Here is a 21054-nt window from a genome sequence, read left to right as displayed (position 1 = left end):
AATTTAGTCTCAAATCACACAAAACATGAGTTATTAACAAAATATTCAAATCAGTAAAACTAAAATAAAAGCTTTAAGCTTCCTGAGAGCAGTATTAACTCTCAAATATACATTGCTTTGGATAAAAGCGTCTGCTAAACGACATTGTAGAATTTTAGAACAATAATTTTTGGTTTTACAGGTTTTATATTAACAGGATGCCTCCTCCTGCTCTGTATTTACAGCTTCACTCTTACTTCTTTGCCCAAATGGAGTTATTTGCGGGCAGCTGGATTTGCTAAATCAAGAGGCTGTGCAAAAATCATGAGAGCACAGAATAAAGGGTGGAAACGGTATTGCTAAATCTCTTTATTTCTACTAGGGTTGTCACGATACTAAAATTTTCAACTCGATACCGATACTCGATACCACAAGGATAAAAATAAAGACCCCAAAATTTAACAGAAATATTTTTATTAACAATAAAAAATGCAACATGTAAAAATAAACAGAACCACAGGTTAAATATTTATAATAAAAAACAATTGTGCAAAAAGAAACTGCAACTATGATAACAAGCTTCAGGTCTGAGGTAGTGCAAAAAATAAACAAATACAATAAACAATAACTAAGAACAATATTTTCAGCTGTGTGTGTTGCTGTTTGGTTGCAGGTCGACTTTTCTCTGCTTCATTCTGGGACTTCAAGAGAGAAAATAACACTTTTCAGTCACCAACATTTATGTAAACTTATTAACTCTATGCTTATGTATACTGACACTGTGTATACTGTGGGTATCGATACTTTTGAAAATGAGTATCGTATCTGGATACACCGTTTTAGTATCGCTACTTTTTTGAGTATCGATACTTTTGACAACCATAATTTCTACCCTTGCACAGTGTAATATTGCCCAATCATACAAACTTGTTCTAGAAACTCTTAATGAACTTGAAAATGAGCTGAATATGTGCCCATTAATCATGATTTTAGTCTGATTAACTGCCCAGACCTTTTGCCTACGTGTGTTATTTCAAACATATCTGATTATATTTAACATTTGATGGGTTTTTTTGTGTTGATGGCCCAAAGTGTAGCTGTTCAGTTCAGAAAGTTTCAGTGGTGTGTTTTCAGTCAAAGTCAAATAGTTCCACAACATGCTACACAAAATCTATAAGCAACGATACATTCCCGATTGAACCTTAAAGCGCAGTGCTTAATCAGCAGCATACTTAGGCTTTAATCAATGTAAAGGTGGGTGGAGCGGGGGCCGGAGTGAGTTGTGTGAGTTTGGCTTCAGAAATCCGTGGCAGCGGCCCGGCTGCCTGACAGGCTTCACTCATGAATTACACAGCTGACGCGGCGGCGCTCTCGGGAGACAAGTTCCTGCTGGGATGTCGAGAGTTTGCATCAGTTGTTTGTTCTCGCAGACCTTGATAAAAGCTCATCGCCGTCACCTCCGTCTCTGTCACTGTACTAAACGCCTTTCAAGTGCCGGGTGTGTGTTTGGATTTAAATACAGTAGCCGAACAAAGATCCTGTGGTGAGAATAGTTGAGTGGTTGTGTTGCGTCCTGAGATTTCATCACTTTGATTAAGTTTTGCATGTCGTGACGGGAGTTTGTGATCGAAAAAGGGAACATACAGAAACCCCGTGGACCGTGTCAGTAACTGTTGTCAGTCACCGGTTTCCCGCCCACACCTCGTTCAGTCCACTTCAGTGTCTCTGGTCCTGACAGAGGCGCCATAATAAAGAAGGAGAAACTGGGGCGTCTGTGTTTCAGAAAGCCTTCAGTGTGTATGTGTGAGACTCAGGCCACATCAAGTATTTATGCTCTGCAGACCGCAACCTCATTCAGGCATACGTTCAAAGAGAAAGTAACCAGCAGTCATTACACGGCTCATACTCATTATGCAGAATTGTACATTGATCCTCCTCTCATTTGCAGGATGTGTACTAGTTTGTATATTAACGCTGCTAGATACTTGGAGAGATTGGAGATTTTTAGTAATACATCATACTGAGCACGCTCAATATGTCATCTTGGAAAGCAGGTCAATTACTGATGGGATTATTTTTCTAATCATAGTGGATAGATTTGTGGTATAAACTGGAATTAGCAGAGCTATCTGTTGGCAGGAATTCAGTTTTTAGGTTAAATATGCTGATGTGCTTCCTGAACAGAAATGCAAAGGATAAGAGATTTAATTTATTCTGCAGTGTATTCTGTTTATGAAAACTTTGGATAGATTTCTGTAAGATGCACTTTTTAAGACTTCCACTAACTGCTTTAACCTGAGAAAACAAATCTTTTTACAGGCATCCCTCTGAAGGCAGACCAACAGTTCTTAATGATTCTTTCCTGTGCAATCCCCCAAAGATTTCACACTTGCATGTGAAATAATGGAGTTGTGGCAGTGATTAATCTTACTGAGCAACATGTGAGGGGTTACTTTCGGCTCTTTGTTGTGAAATCAAACAGATTTGTTATAAAAATGTCCACACTGCAATCAAATAATGTTTTATTGCAAGTAAATTAATTGGTGAACATGATTTTTGTGGCTCAAAAGATGCAAATCCAGAATTTTTGGAACTTTTTCAAGTTTTTGCTTCTGAACTCAAAAGTTCTGTTTCCTAATCTAGAAGGTTGGAAATCCCAAGAGTTTTGCTTTGTAATCTAAAATTTCTGTTTGCTAATTCAGAAAGTTTTGCTTCTCAATCCAAAATTCTGTTTGCAAATCTAGAAGCTTTGATTGCAAAGTTACTTCTGAAACCAAAAGTTTTGCTAAATTTTGTTTACTGTGGAGCTAAACTCATGTCTCAGTCAGAGTGACAGCTTCTCATCATCTTTTGCTTCTGAATTCAGTCAGTTCAATTAGTTTATACATCTAGAGGGTTTGGTTGCAAGTTCAAAAAGTTTTGTTTTTTAATCTAAAAGTTTTGCTTTTGTTCTTTTTTATTGAACTCACGTCTCTATTGACCGGTCTCAGTCAGAGTGACAGCTTGGCATCATCACTCTTCTTCTCCCTGGAGATTCAAACTACCTCTGCTGTTAACTAACTGTGGAGGTTTCCAGCATTCGCTCCAATCGAGACCAGCCAATACAGGTGTCTCTTACGTCTTTAAACATGGGTCCTGCCCACAAGATTCAGCTCAAATGCAAAACAAACTTTTGCATCTATACAGTAAAGTTTTTGATCTACAATAAAAGATTTATAACAAAAATGTGAAATAAAACATTCCTTGATTGCAGTGTGGAAAGTTTTGCTCTCAAACCTATTTTTGATTGAATAATTGAGACGCAAACATTAAAATGTGGTTCCAGAGGAAGTGGTGGGGTCAGGATGTCAAAGTTAAATTTAATGATTTGATAATTTAGTGAAATTTAAAGGCTCTAAATTAGAGTTGTTACGATTCCGATACAAGTATCGGAAATTGCTCCGATACTGCCGAAAATGCTGGCACCGGTATCTGTGAGTACTGTAGTCCAGGCACCGATCCAATATCACGTAATTTATTAAAATAGTAATCTATTTACTGTTTTGCTCCGTTAAGCTCTGGCACAGTTCCTAGATTTATTTATTTAAGTTGCTGTTGGACTACTGTTTTTTATACTGTACCTTCATTTTACTATATCGTGGCTGCACTTTAATTTAAATATATTCCTAGATTTAGTTATTTAAGTTGCTGTTGCACTACTGTTTTTTATACTGTTTTATTTAAAAATAAATGGCTTGAATTTGCTGTATGTATTCATGTTTTACAAAGGGTTTAACCTGAGCCAGGCCTTACCACAATGATAATCATATCACAGTCATGCAGGTGTAGTATGATATTTTTATTTATAATATACAGGTATCGGATCAGTACTCGGTAATGGCCGATACCCACACAAGTATCGGAATCGGTATTGGGAGAGAAAAAATGGTATCGGAACAACTCTACTCAAAATATGATGAACAGATGATGATGAACATGTTTTGGTTTGCAATTCAAAAAATATTCCCAGAGTGACAGCAAGGACAACGACTTAAAAGTAGACTTAAGGTGCAGAATTAATAGAGCAGAAGATGTATTTTAATGAAAGGATTACAGCCAGTAAAAGGCTAACAAAACGGTTAAATCAGACTGTAGGGTAATCTGGGCAAGTTTATAATAAAAGGTAAAAGGATGTTTAACAGACATGATAACAACAACTTTAATGATATGATAAAAACAACCAATAAGCAAGGTGTTTAGATCAGGTGACAGGAGTGAAACTCCACGGGGTGAAGAGGAGAGGTGAGGCATTAAATGTCAGGAGATGCCTGGTGAAAAGCACAAAACTCAGAAGTTAATATAAAGTCAGACTGCAGGGAGCAGATGAGGAGAAACTGGAGTGGGAGGAGGACGGAGCAGCCGTCACCATGGCGTCAGTGAAAAGCTTTCCATTAAAAACATCACGGACTGCACAAGTTGTCACGGGTTGTACTAACACTGCCAGGTCTTTGTTCCCCGTTACATTACTGATGCGCTCCTACTGAGGGTTAAATCACTTTAAAGCAAGAAACCAAGGGACAAATAAAGGATGTGTCAATCAACTCAGAGTCCAACCTTTAGCATGCTGTGAATAAAGTTATAAAGCTCATACAGAGCTGCACAGTCCTCCAATTATCTTAAGAGGGAACGTACAGTATATTTCTGTATATACCTGTATATCTAATTCCTTTGCAGGAATATGAAGGCTTTGCATGAGGATAAATTGTTTCAAGAGAGTCAGACTGTAACTATTAACCCCTTAATATTCTGATATTTTGCTTCTTTTATTTTAGAGGGGTGGGGATGGTTTATTTGAGATGCAGCTCAGCACTTTGTGTCTAGTCTTTCTAGTCAAAAATCAGTATTTAGAATGAGTTAAATAATCAGTTAATTTGTCAAATAAAATTGTGAAAATGTATAAGGGTTTAGAACATTAAGCGTAGTGAGCACTTGTGCTGCTGAGAAACCCAGCTAGCACCACTGGGGACTCTTGTTGGAGACTTACCAGCTCTACATTTTAAGAAGGATTTGTTAGCTTGACTACATGGACCTGCAAAGGAACATTATAACTACAGAAGTTTATTCAAAGAACAAATCTTATGACTACAGCTGCATCTCAATAAATTAGAATATGATGAAAAAGTCCATTTTCAGTAGTTCGAGTCAAATAGCCCCAAGTAAGTAAGTAAGTATTGAGTCATATAGATGACACACTTTTCAGAGGCCAACATTTTCATATTAAACATACCTTTTATAATTGGTCTTTTGTAATATTACAATTTTTTTGAGACACTGAATTTTAGGTCTTGATTAAGTGTTAACTTATTATTGAAATAATTTAGCTAATTATAATCATTATAATTAGAAAGAAAAAAAATAAGATAATGTACTTATATAATGTATTATTTCCACTTTTTAAATTGAATTACTGACATAAATAAACTTTCTATGATATTCTAATTTATTGAGATGCACCTGTATAACTGGAGATTATAGAAGCTTATTCAAAGAAGAAATCATATGACTATTAATCAACATGACAGTTAAGGCGTTTTTCTCGTATAAACTCTGGACATTGTCTGTAGTTGCCCATAAAACCATGAAGCTCACAGCAGTAGATTTCCATGTCTCACCTGCTGGAGATACTCAGAAGCAGGACATGATGCGATATCACTTTCACACAACCAATTCATAATTTGTTCATGAACAACTATCTAGAACTGTTGTTTTGGCGATTTCAGGACCGGCCTTTATCGACAGAAGTTCCTGAATCTCATCATGACTCTAGTTTGACATTTTGTTGGCGTCTTTATATGTAATTTGTTCTTCGCCCTTGCATGTTTGTATTCTTCTGGTTTCGCACCAGTTGCATGATAGAAACATCACCAACACAAGCTTTGTACTCTTGTCTGCTTCATGTCCGGAGCGACTCATTTAGACATTTATCCACAGCTCCTTTGTGTAATGTGTAGGTGGTTCAAGGTTTCAGTGTACAGGGAGCAGGGCTTTAGTCTCAGATGAGGACATGCTTGGTCGCCACTGTGGCCACTTACACAAAACCATTATTTTCTCCTATTGAGCTCATTTAAGCCTGAATTGGATCCTTGAGTTGAAGTATTTCCACATCTAAACATCCACTTCTCGTATATTTGAATGTTATTGTATGAATTGATGGCTGTAAGGACCGCATGTGAAAAGCTGGCCACATTTAGCAGTGCAACAAGGTTAGAGGAGGTTTTGTTTGGGGGCGATCTAGCTGACCTTCTGAGAAATGGGGAATTGTTGGCACAACCTAAGCATGTAGGCTGCTGAACACAAGCAGAGGGGTATTTGTCATATCCTTCTGAACTTGGTTAAATACTCCATCCTGCCTCCTTAAGAACCAGAGAAAGAGCAGAGTAACTCAAAACCTGACAGGAAGAGGAGGAGGAGGGAGCCTATTTACCCAGAAGTGCTCCTATTTTTCAGGTTGAGCATGACATGATTGGTGATTCATATGGTGAAATCTTGTTTTTGGACGGCCATTAGTTGTTGACAACATTTTATGAGAAGAAGAGTGTGAAAAATGACATTGTCGCTGCTCGGGCGAGTCGGCGGCGGAGCCTCCACAGCTCTGTGCTGAACATCACTCCTCTGCCTACAGTGTACATTTAAATAGCTGCACTTGCAGAATTTCTTGAATGTCACTGGACAAGTTATCCCACTAACACAGCAGCGGGGAGTCTAGACTTTGAGAATATGTTTAGCAGAAATCTAACGGATTGTGCTGTTTTGTAGAGTAACATGTTTACATGGATGATGGATGCTTTCAGTCGCCCCCCCGCCCTCCTCAGACCTCTCAGTCCTGCGAGGCAGAAATGCTTTCTCAGCTCTCTCTTGCCCACTGTGCTCCTCCTAAAAAGCTATTACTTCATTGTACTTGATACCAAGAGGGAGCTGCAAAACAGGAAAAGCTTGTTTTTTTCCTGCGGCTAATTATACATTAAGTTCAAGTTAAATAGCCCCAGGAGCCAAAGACATTACAGAGTGTGCGGGGTTACAGGAGGAGAGCATTCTGCCTCCAGAAACTCTTTAATGTTGCATCTTGAAATATAGATTTTTTTTTTTGTCGCTGGCTTGAATCTGTCTCTTGTCATAAAAATCTCAAGAAAACAACGAGTCAGTAGGAGACAGCCGTTGTCTGATTCCATGCAAAAGTTGCAAACTTTCTCTGACAGCTGTTGCTATTAACGAAGTGATCGAGTCCGAATTAGAGCTGTCAGGACGGCTGTGTTTCCACAGCGACTGCACTGTACAGTGATGCAACGCTGTGATTCATGATGACTGATCATCATTTCATCATGTGGATGGTCCACTGTCAAACCAACCAGTGTCTTATTACTGCACTCATAGGACAACCTGCTGCAGGAATTCACCACATTAGTCATTAGAGTGCTATGATTCAATTCTGATTGTGTATGTGTATGTTTTCTATTAAACCTTTTTTTTACATTGTTGCCAATCTTTAAAATGTGAATAACAGTTGTCAGAGCATCAAAACATTGATCTTTTAAAAGGCAAGACTTGACAATCAGGCTGAAAACAAAATGTTTAAAACAAAAATTCTATCAAAACTTGACTCTAATGTCAAGGGTCTAATCACATCCATCTCGGAATGAGTTCATGAGATGAATCCATCACATTTTCTTTTAGTCTCTCCGATTACATAAATTGTTAAACATAGACACAGAGTTTGAGATGTATGAGGTTTTATCAGATAGATATATAACGATAATGGCTAGGAGACTGACCTATCCTTTTTTGGTTTAGCTGTATTTATAGAGGTTTAACGTACCCTCGTTTACTTCTCCTCAGGGAAATCAAAGTAGCCTTATTCACCTCCTCCCTGGAGGTAATTTCTGGTTTGGTTTGTCTGTCTGTCAGCAGGATTACAGAAAATACTACAGGCCTGATTTTCATGAAACTTGATGGAAAGATGAAGCATAGGCCAAAGAAGAACCGGTTAAATTGGGCTTGGCCTGTGAGGAGTGCCCTTCTAGTTACAGATTACTTGTGATCTTCATACCCATTGAGTGGTTTTGTTTCTATTTTGAACCACTCTATACTTATGATCATTCACTGAAAACACTGTCTACTTATTGATACTTGAATGGATATTTCACAGTCTGTCTTTGAATAGTATTTGTGTTTTTTTTAAGGGAAATGTGTCCATTTAGAGTCTCCCACTGAGCTCGGACCCTGGCCTGGTTTCTTCAGAGCCCACTCCATGATGTGGGATGCTTCATGATAATTAGTGGCGTTGGGGTGAAGGAGGGCAATGCAGATCATTATTGAACCGTCCTGCTGCTCCTCTCATTGGATTTGTTGACAATAACAAAATATGGAAGATGACCACACTTATCCTTTAAACCACTTGGCGCATTATAGATGCAGCAGGGCCATGCATTATTATTCTATAAAGTTCCCACTTTGTAGTTTTTTTGACCTGGGCTGTTTTATTGAGCCTGTTTTGCAAGTTTAATAGGAGCTAATATTTGAAAACCATCTGCAGTGAAATGTGAAAAACCCCTTAATCAACAAAAGTAGCTTGTCTTAAAGATAGAAGGGACTAAAGTGGTCAATTTATTGACACGGCTCCATGACCGTCGATACCAGCCCTCCATCCTCGGCTCCCCTCGGCCCATAGGTGACCATTGATCACGGCGAGATGAAGGGTGAACGGACGGATTAGGGTGATTTCACAGATTGCTGCATTGCCAATTGACCGAAGCTCTTAAAGACACTGAGGAGAGAGAGAGGCCGCCTCATGTGGGTCACTGAGGTCACGGTTCACTAAGTCCACCATCGTTATAACAGCTGTTCGTGTTCACACAATCAGGATCTCTAACTGAAGCCGTGCACCTGAGTGGTGGAGAGCTGAAGGGAAGACCTAACAGTTTTATATACTAAAATATATCTTTCTACTAGGGCCGGGACTTTAACGCGTTAATTAAGATTAATTAATTACACAAAAATGAATGCGTTAAAAAAATTTACGCATTTTAATCGCACTTATTTTTGCATGGCGGAATGTTTCTCACTGGATGAGTTTCAGGCGGACAACCAATAAGAGCATGGTTATGTTGCTATGCAACAAGGAATTTGCATATCACCGCAGCACATCGAGCCTCAAGTATCACTTCAATGCAAAACATATAGCAGCTAGCGGCTAGTGTGGTAGCTAGCGTGTATTGTGTTTAACTTAAAAAACCAAGGTATTATAGTTTACAGAAGGTCTACCTACCTATAGGCTACCTGAATTTCTGAAATGTACTATATTTCTAAATATGCTATTGCTACACTTAATGGCAAAAATTGCACTGGTCTGTTGGACTTGAACAAAAATAAACAATACTTTTGTTGCTTAAGCTTATGTATTCAGTCATTATTCAATGGTATACTAAAAATCCATGTGAAAAAAATTACTTCTCAGTGTTCTCAGGTCAAATATTTATATGCGATTAAAATGTGATTAATTTCGATTAATTAATTACAAAGCCTCTAATTAATTAGATTAATTTTTTTAATCGAGTCTCGGCCCTACTTTTTACACATTTAGACCAGGATCAATCAAATCCTTAACCACTAATACTTACAATAACATGAGAAAAAGAAGAATAAACCTCTTCTTTTCTGCCTAATATTAGTGTATTAACTACAAACACGTCATTAGTTTCATCTTATTGCTGAAGGTCATCATGTGGTTGTGAGGAATTCTCTGCAATAGTGTCAGTTTTGGCTGTGAGTCTGTTCCATTAGGGGGAAAAAAGCTTTATTTTGACAGTTCTCATGAAATGCGTTTGAAGATCCAAGGTAATATTCCTTTGATGAACGATTTGACTAATTTATTAATTCTGTTGAGTCTTCTGTTGTTGCTGAAACACACAAAGCATCTTTCTTATGCCACAGAGACTCCTTGACCCATTTACAACCTATGCTATTAAAGGCTAACTCCTTTTTTTTCTCAGCCTTTTAGCAAAAAACAGTGTTGAGGTTACCACAGTAAGCTAATCAATAAGGTTAAGAATAATGTGAAGGTTGAGCTGAACACATAATGCTGCTATGGACGCCACGTTAGTTTAGATTCAGAAGTCACATAAATAAATGAACTGAGGTGGTGGTAAAACTCCTGTGTTCTACAGGGTAAAGTTGCAGCTCTTGTCAATGGCGCCTGGTGGCGCGACGTAACAACTGCAGTTCCTTGACAGAAAGGGCTGTTTGAAAGCAAGATATGCAATGCAAATAATCTAAACAAAGTGTACACTTGAACTTTTTGGCCTCGTTCAGACTACCAGCCAAAATCTGATTTTAAGCCCATCCAGATTGGAACTGGATGGCTCTTTTGAAGTCTGAACAGTCACAAATCACATGAAATCTGATTTTTGCAAACCGGATTGAAACCACCTTCGGGAGGTAGTTTCAGATCGCATTTGGACAGCTGCGTCTCAGTCTGAACCGCTCCAAACACTCAGATCGGTTTTGACTGTCCGTGACATCACTCTACGCGGCACACGTAGCACGGAGACGAGGTGTCCACCGGCAGCCGCACCCGACTCATGCGGGCCCGACGGGGGCGTCCATCCTCCCGGTTTCTCCCCTGGTGCATCTGAGATGTTGTGCACCTCTACTGGACAGTGATAAGGCCAATATACTGAGGTGACCTGCCTCCATCATGTTTGTTGTTGTTGTTGTTGTTGTCGCTGTCACAATTACATGACGCCAGACGCTCTGACGCCGTTACTACAGCAACCTGTCAGATCAGTCAATAATGTGGCCCAGTCTGAACAGAGCCATAACCGATTTGGACACTTGCTAAAACCAGTGTGGACAGTCAGCCCTAAAAATCTGATTTGAGTAGGAATCTGATTTGAATCAGATTCACCTGCAGTCTGAACGAGGCCTTTGTTAGTGGAGCTAAAGTATATTTTGCTGCAGCCACCACTGGTCTCTTTAGATCCACCAGACTCCCTTGCACAACACAGGAAATGCTGGTCCACCGCTGCCTGACAATCATCGACCACAGAGTATTTGCAGCTTTTTCAATGCTGATACGATTAGTTTGGAAGACTCGCACAGACAATATTGTCATCCATCGTGATGTTTCACTTTAGACATAAATATCAGTTCAAAAGATATCGTCCAACCCGTCCAATTGTCCACAAATTCCAAAAAACATGGGTAAGTTGTAAAACCTAAATAGAAACAGAATGCTTTAAATTCACTGTTTGTTTTTTCAAAAGACAGTTTGACCATAAAGTATCTTCAGTCTTTGTTCTCCATTCAATCGAGTGTAGGTTGAAAAGGTTTTGCAAATCATTGCATCCATTTATGTTTTTTCACTTCGTCCCAACATTTCTGATCGTTCGGCTCATCTGAATCCCAATAAATATGACCTTGTATCAGTTATCCCGTGCCCGTACTCACTGCCATTGGTAGTACAGGCTGGCTATGAAGTAGGATCTAAATGTAGCAACTTGTCATCCAGAAAACCAAGAAAACAAGCAATTTAATGATAAACATGATGATTTGACCACAATGTGAAATTTACGGTTATAATATATAGGGAACAAGAATACAAAGCTACAGAAATCTACGAAAACCTTAAAAAAAATGTTTGTATTTGAGCGTGTGTGGCAGGATTAACCCTTTAACCTGTCTTTAACCTGCCTCGGCTGCAGTAAATTGTGCTGCCTTGCCATCGTTTCTGAGTTTAGATTACCAAAGAGCCCCGAGAGACCCCTGAGCAGATCGACTGGTCCCTTTCTGCTGTCAGCAAACTCTAACTCTCCATCACGCTGCGGCTGAGTATCGGCCACAGGGGAGCACACTGGTCAATGAAGCTTTGAGTCACATATTAAAGATGTGTATGGTTGCAGATGGCTGCACCAGTCTTTGGTTGCTCAGAAACCATAGTGTGGACACGTTGTGGACGCGTTGTTGACAGAATCAACTTGTTGTGGCTCATTATGTGGACAAACCCTGTGATCCCGATCTTGAATCTGCGGGGGATGGTGACCTCTGCTGAGGTTCATTACAAGAAGCAGCTCATGGGAAAGAAATATCTATTGTGGCATCCAATGAGTAACTTGACTGAACTGAGTCGAGTGAATAAAACCTAAAGTGTTTACAGGTGTTTACATTCTCACCTTTTAAGGAGTGCAAGTGTGTGAAACTCAATACCTGAGGAGGTTAAACTGCTTACAACATACAAGGCCTTCACAAAAAAATTTAAATTGTGGCTTATCAACACCTACAGCTGCCAACACTAAAAGATAAGCCTGTTGTGTTGTTTTGATGTTATGATAAAATGTTGTGATGTTGTATGTGATGTTGTATTTTTTCTTAATTATACCGTAAGTGTTTGTATATGTATTTTTTATATTGTACGTGTTTTTTTTGTTGTTGTTTTTGTTTCGTAATTCTCTGCTTTTTTCATCATGGCCAGGGGACTACAGATGAAAACTAGCCTTCTGGCTAACTCTGGCTTTTTCACCATGTGTAATCATGTGTTTTATGAAATTGCACTGTCCCCTTTTAAATAAACTAATAATAATAATAATAATTAAACTCCACTGACAGTTTTTCCCTTATATTTTAAAGCTGCTTTGTATTACATGCTTCACTATAGAGCTTTCAGAACCATTTCTGCCTTTAAATCAGGTTGTCTCAATCGCGACAAGGTCCCTGTTTAATTGGATATTAACAAATTAATAAAAAGTCAAAACAAGGCATTTTTATTAAAGTTTAAATGACATTGAGAAACATTTCCAATTGAGTTAAAGCGTGTCTTTGTTTCTTTTGAAAGACATTTTTTTCAATAATTAGGTAACACAGTTTTGGTTGAATTCACCTGATTGAACATCAGTTTCAGTACATTTATCTGCAGATCAGAGCAGAAGCTGTCTGTAAAGTTTACTGTCGGAGGCACAGAACTGGAAAAGGGTACAAAACAATTTCTGAAATGTCAGTATTTCACAGGAGAATATCAGGCTCCGTCATTATACGCTTGTTTCTTCAGCTGGCAATCTGAATAACCTCACTGATAGAAGAACAGACTCACAGGAGCAGAAAGGCTGTAAAACAAAAATATGGAGTTCTTCAGGCGTCATGCAAAGAGTTTCAGCTCAACAATCTGCAGCTGTAGTGAGCACATTATGTCTCATGGCCCAAATATTGGCTCGTTATAGTTTCCATCAAACCCTATTTATTGTTTTTCAGAGAATGCATCAAATTCAGACAAATATGCATCCGTTTGAACACTAAGAATCTTGTACTTTGTACTGTATAGAATTGAATTTAGGTCAAAAAGGTTTTGCAAATCACTGCATCTAAATCCCAATAAACATTACAACACTTCAACCATAAATAAAGTAGGTCTGTGTTTATCTGCAGTGGAAAATAACGACAGTACTGAAGTAAAAATGTGACTTTTACTTGACTAATATATTCTACTTCTTCATACTCCACTATTGGTGAATGTTGCACTTTTTGACTGAGAGCTTTTTTTCACGACTCCATGGTTACTGATGGATTAATTTGTCTTAATTGCACTTGAATCACCATCATGAAATCCACCATCAAATTATTGAAATACATGATGACGTACAAAATGATTCTCATCTCACACTTAGACCAAGAGGGAATGAGTTTACTCGAACAAACGTAAAATCTTCAGAACAAACCATGCAATATCACCCTTTAAACTCATATAAAACTCCTCTCGCTTCATGCTCTTCTTTGAGGGAAATAGGAACTAAATGCGTCTCTGCACAGCACAGAATGTAAACTGGCCATGAGGGGATCGGCAAATGGCAACGGCAACGTGGCACGGTGCAGAAACCGCTTTCAGTCAGTCATCTTTCTAAGTGAGAGGAAAACATTCAGGAGTCTTCTCCAGACGGAAATAAAATCACAAACTGATCTGAAAAGGTGTGATGAAAAGGTGAAACATCGGCTGAGACGAATTCAAACCTGCGATCACTCATCTGTGATTATCCACTGACACACACACACACACACACACACACACATTGTTGTACTTATATCTTTGTGAGGGCCCTCATTGAAACATTTTGTCCGAAAAAATAACAAAATTAAACTTAAAACAAACTTAATCAAAATGCCACTGATGCACCATGAGCGTGTGGTGTACGCAGGCAAAGAAGGTGATGTCCATGCATGATTATTACTTCCAAAAGGTTTATTTTATCCATTGCGACCAAGCAAACAAAAAGAACAAAGAAACATGGCTCCTGCTGCCTCTACCACAGGCCCACCCAGGTGCATGACGGCACTCTGCCTACCCACCTACCCATATAACATCAGGCGCCAAGTGAGTTTGCTAGTTTTAGTTTAGTATTTATTATTTTTAAATGCTTTAGTTTTAATTTAGTTTTTATTAGTTTTAGGTTTTTGTAATGGGGTATTTGGTGGGTTGGAGATTAAAACAGGTGACAGTAAATTTTGCCTTCATTTCCTTTGGTTTATCATCTTCATTATGTTGACAAAGACGAAAACAAAGGACATTTTCACTATAATTTTAGTTGTTTTTAGTGAGTGTTGTAACCACAAAATACAGTTTCAGTTAGTTATCTTTTTTTTTTGTAACCTTTACCCTTAAAACAAAGTCATAAATCTCCAAAAAGCCTTTAAAGAAGTGAGGACCGGCTGAAATGTCCTCACTTTGCAAAAATGCCCTCACTCTTTTGGTTAAAAACGTGTTCTGGTCCTCACTATGTAGGAAGTACAAGAAAACACACACACACATACACACACACACACAGTCTAAAACCTAAATATGAGTCTTATTTTGCTGCCCTACATTGCTGTTATTGAGGAGATACCAGACTCATTATTTGGGTTTTGGGCACTTAGTACAATCTGAAATCACTGATCTGATTGTTTTAATTTAATAAGGTTATGGTAGCTCAAGAAACATCTCCTTTATGTTTTAACCAGCGCTGTATAATACATCACATCCTGTATAAACCCATCAGAGAGCAGTCTGCAGCACATGTCGGCAGTCTGTTTAAGCTCACTGTCTGACAGCTCGGCTCTGAGAAACCCTGACGCACAGACATTCATCAGGGTCCGGCAAATATTGTTTGACTAACAATAACAGCGTTTTTATTGATTTTCTGTCGCTGTGAGTTGCTGCTTAGGAGAAACAGCACCCAATGAATGTACTGCAGACACACACACACGCACACATTAGCTCTTTGTTTTTTCACTTTTTATGAAGCGTGGTGATAAAATATGGCAGAGCTCAGGTAAAACCACCACCGACTGCATGTTTGATGGTTTAATCCTGAGGAGAATCAGGATGGAAGCTTCCACCTGTATGTGCTGAAGTGGAGGAATTTAAGGAAGTGAATTCTCTGCAGTTTTTGGTGTCCTCAGGTGTATTTAATGAGAAGCTGATGATTAAGGTGTTGCTGCAGTAAAACATCTCTGCATCACCTAACTCATGAGACTCACACTGAGGTCATTGTGTGCTCCGGAGCAGTACTTTCATCTGTTTTCTAACTTTTCTCTGAATCCCTTAAAGATAAGAATATCTACAGTATACACCACCGATGAGGTTTGGCTGTTATTTGGATGTGTTTCTACTTTCCTTCAATAATGGTGAAATAAAGTATAATTCAGCACCAAATTTATGGTGTAAGTTTGAAATAGTCTTGGCCCCAAAAGAAGAATTAAATTATTTAAACTCCTTCAAACTTTTAGTTGATTTTTTGGGTGCTGCTCATTGTTCCAGATTCCTATTGGTTGGACACATACTGTAGATATGAGTCAGACCGTCCAATACTCCAAAAATACACACTGCAGTCCATTGACAGCTTCAAAAATAATAATGATTTGTTCTATGGTTTAGGCACAGAAACACTTGGTGAGAGAAAGATCACTAATTTGGATTTTTGGGCTGCATCAATAAAACATAGGAACAGGCATGGCACCCAGGGGAGAACAAATACTGCTGGAAGTTTGATTTTAAATTTGTTTTCCAGTCCAGAAAAGCGTCAGCGACCTGCAATCATTATTGAACCACAACAGTGCAATTGGGCGCCATCATTGCAGTCAGCTTCTTCTGGTCAGGTTTCCTTTTTCATCCAGGAGCAGAATTCTCCAAAGAGGTCTCCTCCTCTCCAAAATAAACAAAGCTGCTGCTTAAACCAGAAAAATACTGAATAAAGCAGATTCATGTTAAAAATCAGTGTTTCTCTGATGCAGCTTGGTGCACTGAGGACGTCCTGGAGGAGCTGAGAGTCGAGCTGCTGCTAATGTTTGCTCAGCTTGTCTCTCTGGTAACTTTAGATCGAGATGGTTGAAATTCCTTCATCCAGTTAAAAACCACTCAAATCTAAGAACTGTATAGTGATGATATGGCATGTGCAAATGGGTAATGAAGCCGTTGAAAAGTGACAAAATGGAACGCACGTGAACCTTAAAATGACCAATTTCTCTGCTTTGAACGTTGTTTGGATTTGGGATGATCTAAGAACACAACTAAGCAAAATGTGGAGTCATTTAATACCATTGTAATGCCAAAAAATTGCATATTATACATTTAAATGTGCACACATTTTGATGCTGAGCTTCCAGTGCCCTTTGATTTATTTTAATCTTATTGAATTGTCTCTTCCTGCCCTTTCAGTTGTCATTCTAGTTGAATTATTGTACAGCTTGTTGTTCTCTATGTGCAAAACAAACCTTCATCAAAAAACTACAGTATTTGTGAAGAGGACTTTCTATGATCTAAAAGCATCAAAAAACAGTCAAACCTAAGTTTTCCTCTCAGACATGACAGAATTAAGCTTTGTGGCAGCAGACACATAACCTTTGAATGGTTTTGTATGTAAATATGTATGTGTGTTCCTGGTAATACTATATGTTTTTCCTCTCTGTGTTCACAGGCATCCTGAGGTCCCGCCCCGTCGTCCACTGGGGGTCTTTCTCTTGTGATAGAGTTCAGTTCCACCACAGATTACCATTCATCACACTCGGCTCTGCTCAGGGTAAACTGCTCTGTCTCCAGCTGATGTTTGTGCTGAATTGTTCCCTCAATCCAAATTTAATCTAATATTTATCTCTGGACATGTCCCTTAAGTTTAACCCTTGGGGACAGAAAATATGGAAGCTTTGTCCTCTATCCCATAGCACATTAATTTTATTATTATGGAATTTGCTTTGGGGTTTTAAGGTTGTCTGTTCAATGTCTCTTTCTGCTTTGTCAGCTTAAATATTTTGGATAATTTGCTGTGTAACATAATAGGATACTCATAATGTTTTTAGAACCTAGAAAAACGGGTATTATCATCTGAGTTTCAACTTTCAAACACTCATTGAACGGATCATCAGTTGTTAGAAAACGGTACATAAAAAGGAGTTCAAAATGTTGATATTAGTGTCAGAATCTCTTTATTCTCCATGTGTCATTTAAAATAAAGTGTTTGCATTAACCAGATCCTGTTAGAAACATTAGATTCTGCTCCTCAGAGACACTGTGAAGACATGATGATTGAGGCTATTTACACAGAGCAGAGAGGAGAGGCAGGGAAGGGCTGTTTACACAGAGCAGAGAGGAGAGGACAGGAGGGGCTGTTTACACAGAGCAGAGAGGAGAGGACAGGAGAGGCTGGAAACATGGCAATACGAAAGAAAATTATTTTTTTACAACATAGATGACACTTGTGGGCACTTGGAAAAGTTTTTAATTCCATTTTATTCCAATTTAAAAAAAAATATTTCTCAGAGAAATTCAACTTGTGTTTTTCTTTTTTTCTGATTTCTGTCATTCTAACTGTGTTATTCTACATAAAAACATGTTTGAGTTGAGTTCTAGCCATGATTGTGCTGATTCCATAGAGCTGCATGACTTATAGATTTCTATTCATATATATGTATACGTATATATATTGTATATATACATATACATATATATATTTATGTGTGTGTGTGTGTGTGTGTGTGTGTGTGTGTGTGTGTGTGTGTGTGTGTGTGTGTATGTGTGTGTATTGCAGTGAAATACAAGGCGATGGTGAAATAAGTCAAATGTGACAGGAGCAAACTAAAACCCTGAAACTCCGGAGGGTTTAATTGTAAAACACAGAATTCAGAAAAAATTAAAACTGAAAGCAGTATTTGGCCCAAAAAAAATGGACATATGGGGTCGTATGCAGCAAAAATACACACATTTTTCCAGCCCTACTGAATGAATAAAAATCCAAAATAATTTTTAAAAAGCAGCTGTTTCCCTGCTTCAGTTCTGGACATTATGTTGGCAGAATGAATTGAGGATTTATCCTTGACTCGGCTCACATGCGTCCTTCTCTCCGGCTTTAATTGTTCTCATTGTCACACCTGCATGCAGCTGTTTGCGTCAGATTGACTCATGGCTGTCCATTCATCTTGCGATGGCTGATTCACTGCTCCACCTTACCTCCACCTGTCTGTCTGCAGCCTGTCTCCACACAGCTGTGAGAGAAACAAACACCCGTCCAGCCTGTCTGACTCCTCGCTGTCTCCTCTTGGCCCTCGCTCAAATATAACACCTAATGAGAACTCGCCACCGGTTGTCCACAAATGAACATCATAATGTCATTTCTTTACGGGACAGTGTGTGTGGGAGAGTTTGGCTTGCACCACTTCTGTCACTCAGCGGTTTATTCATCATCGCCGTGATTCTCCAGGCCTGTCACTGCGTCGCGTCTCTCAAATGACTCAACGGCATGAGGAATGGCTCCGCTGTCGAGTCTTATGTCACAGTCAACCGTCAACAACACTCCCAGGAAACATCCGTTTTGAAGATGTAGGTGCCTCGATGGAGATATTCTTCCTATCAGGCTGTTTGGAATCCAGGCTGAGAAAAATATGATTTTGGTTATAATTTTGCCAGAGATTTCCATCTGCATTGCCTTAACCCTGTAAAAGATAAACTGTAAAAACAGGCATTATCATTGGAGTTTAAACTTTCTGATTGTCCTTGAACAGATCCAAAAGTTTCACTTAGAAAAAGTGACCAAAATGAACCTTAAAATAGTGATATTTCCGTCAAAATCACTTTATTTCACACACTTTGTTTTGTACAACATTCAGGACACTTGTGGGCACTTGGAAAAATGTTTATATATAAATTCCATTTCATTCAATTTTAAAAAAAATGTATTTATCAGAGAAATTTGACTTCTTATTTCTGTCATTCTGTGTTTTTCTGCACAAAGACATGTCTGAGTTGTTCCCACTTTCAGCCATAACTGTGACATGTAAGAGTAAATGGTTCAGAGTATGTGAATCATGAAACATAAATGGCTTATTATTTATTTTATTACTGTAATCGTCATTTCCCAGTCCTTCAGTGACTCAGACTGCTGCTGTAATAGTACAAAGGTACTTATCTGCGTACACTTGTTATTCCAGGGGTTTAAAGCTTGTTCCCGCTCACAGGAGGACAGAGAGCAGAGCCGTGTGGGTAACCGGATATTCACTCATAACAGACAAAAAGGTGAATGTGGAGCGGAAGAACCAAGACCATGGACCTGTTTCAAACATGAGAAATTAGCAGGCAGGGGTTGAGATTATCAATAAACCTCCAAGAGGAACCGTAGGTATTGAACCCACAGGGCCAAAAAGACATCTCACATTGTGAGACATTTATAAAACAGTGGATACATTTTTTTAGCATCACAACCCGCTTTAAATGACTCATTTTACAATAACAATTTGATCCATTCAGTCCAATAACATTTGGAAAGTTGGAAAGCATAACCTGGAAATAGCTGGATTGGCACAAAATTGCCCAAATAATTTCCATTAAGTTTCAATTTATCACATTCGGAAACTGTAAAAAACTGAAATCGGAGAGTAAAATGTGACAGGTTGAGAGGTTTAAAATCCTTTTAAACTTATTTCTCAAACAATCCAAACCTATCAGCCATTTTCTTGGCTATCTCTTCTGAACAAACAGGTCAGTGTGTTGAAAGAAACACAATTTACACAAGAGTTAAATATATGTGTAGTTAGGCAGGAGAAACATGTAATAACTGTAATTGACAGAGGCGGCACAGAGTGAATCACTGATACAAACAGAATCAACATAATAAGGTCTCAAGATGAAATGGATGCAAGCTGCAATTTTAAAAACATCAGCGGGCTGTGTGACTGTCGGAGGGCAATGTCATAATACAAAAAGCAACAGGAAGAGCAATGAAACCAGGGTGTAAATATGGAGATTTCCTCAAATGTGAGCGATCTGAGTCACCAGACGATCTGAGTCACCAGGCAATGAAACCCGTGCTCGGGGTGATCCACTGTTATTTTCTGAGGAGCAAAAGGGAGGCAGGCTGAAAACACGTCAGGAGAAAAACAGCACAGTAAAAAGTTCAAATATTCGCTGCTTTATGCAAAATAAAATAGCAGGGCACACATGCACTGCTGAGAATGCCAATCAGCCGGCGCGCCTCTGCGAGCAGCAGCTCAATGTGGGGCTGTGTGCCTGACATCACCAATCTGCTTCCACAGAAATCACTCACTGCTTTACATAAAGGTTAGATAGAGCAGCAGGGAAACATCACTCCAAACTCAAGCTGTCAATTCGGCTCCTCAAATGGTGGAAAGAAATCTCGGTGCAAAAGAATTTTAAGGTAGCATCGATTTTTTTATTATTGATATTGTGTGACAACACGTTTGATGCATCACCAACACAGGTGGAGAAGAGTTTAACCCTCCTAACCCCAACGAGACATTTCATGGAGTTTTTTGCTGTTTTTACATTTTACTCCCTGTGTCCTTGTATTCCACTTTAATATATACAATCTATATAAATCCTGCAGTTCTGTAGAATCAGCACAGTCATGGCTAGAAGAGGGCACAACTCAAACATGTCTTTGTGCAGATTAAACACTTTTCCAAGTGTCACAAATGTTGTAAAAAACAGTTTTCTCCTCATATTGTACAAATTAAAGTATTTCCATGTTGCCCCTCCTGTCCTCTCCTCTCTACTCTGTGTAAACAGCCCCCCCT

The 21054-nt window shown here is 38.8% G+C and overlaps 1 protein-coding gene across 1 annotated transcript in view; it reads left to right on the top strand.

The window, feature by feature from the left end:
* Window positions 1-21054, top strand: part of LOC131990292 (multiple epidermal growth factor-like domains protein 11) — a 210004-nt gene that overhangs the window by 20977 nt on the left and 167973 nt on the right. The window contains exon 2 of the mRNA XM_059355636.1: window positions 16950-17051. The gene's annotated coding sequence lies outside the window, so the exon portion shown is untranslated. The remainder of the gene's footprint in view (window positions 1-16949; window positions 17052-21054) is intronic.

Source organism: Centropristis striata, chromosome 2, assembly GCF_030273125.1.
Source record: "Centropristis striata isolate RG_2023a ecotype Rhode Island chromosome 2, C.striata_1.0, whole genome shotgun sequence".
NCBI classification, from domain to species: Eukaryota; Metazoa; Chordata; class Actinopteri; order Perciformes; family Serranidae; genus Centropristis; species Centropristis striata.
Note: the sequence above shows the minus strand (reverse complement) of the source record. Positions and strands in the feature narration are given on the sequence as shown.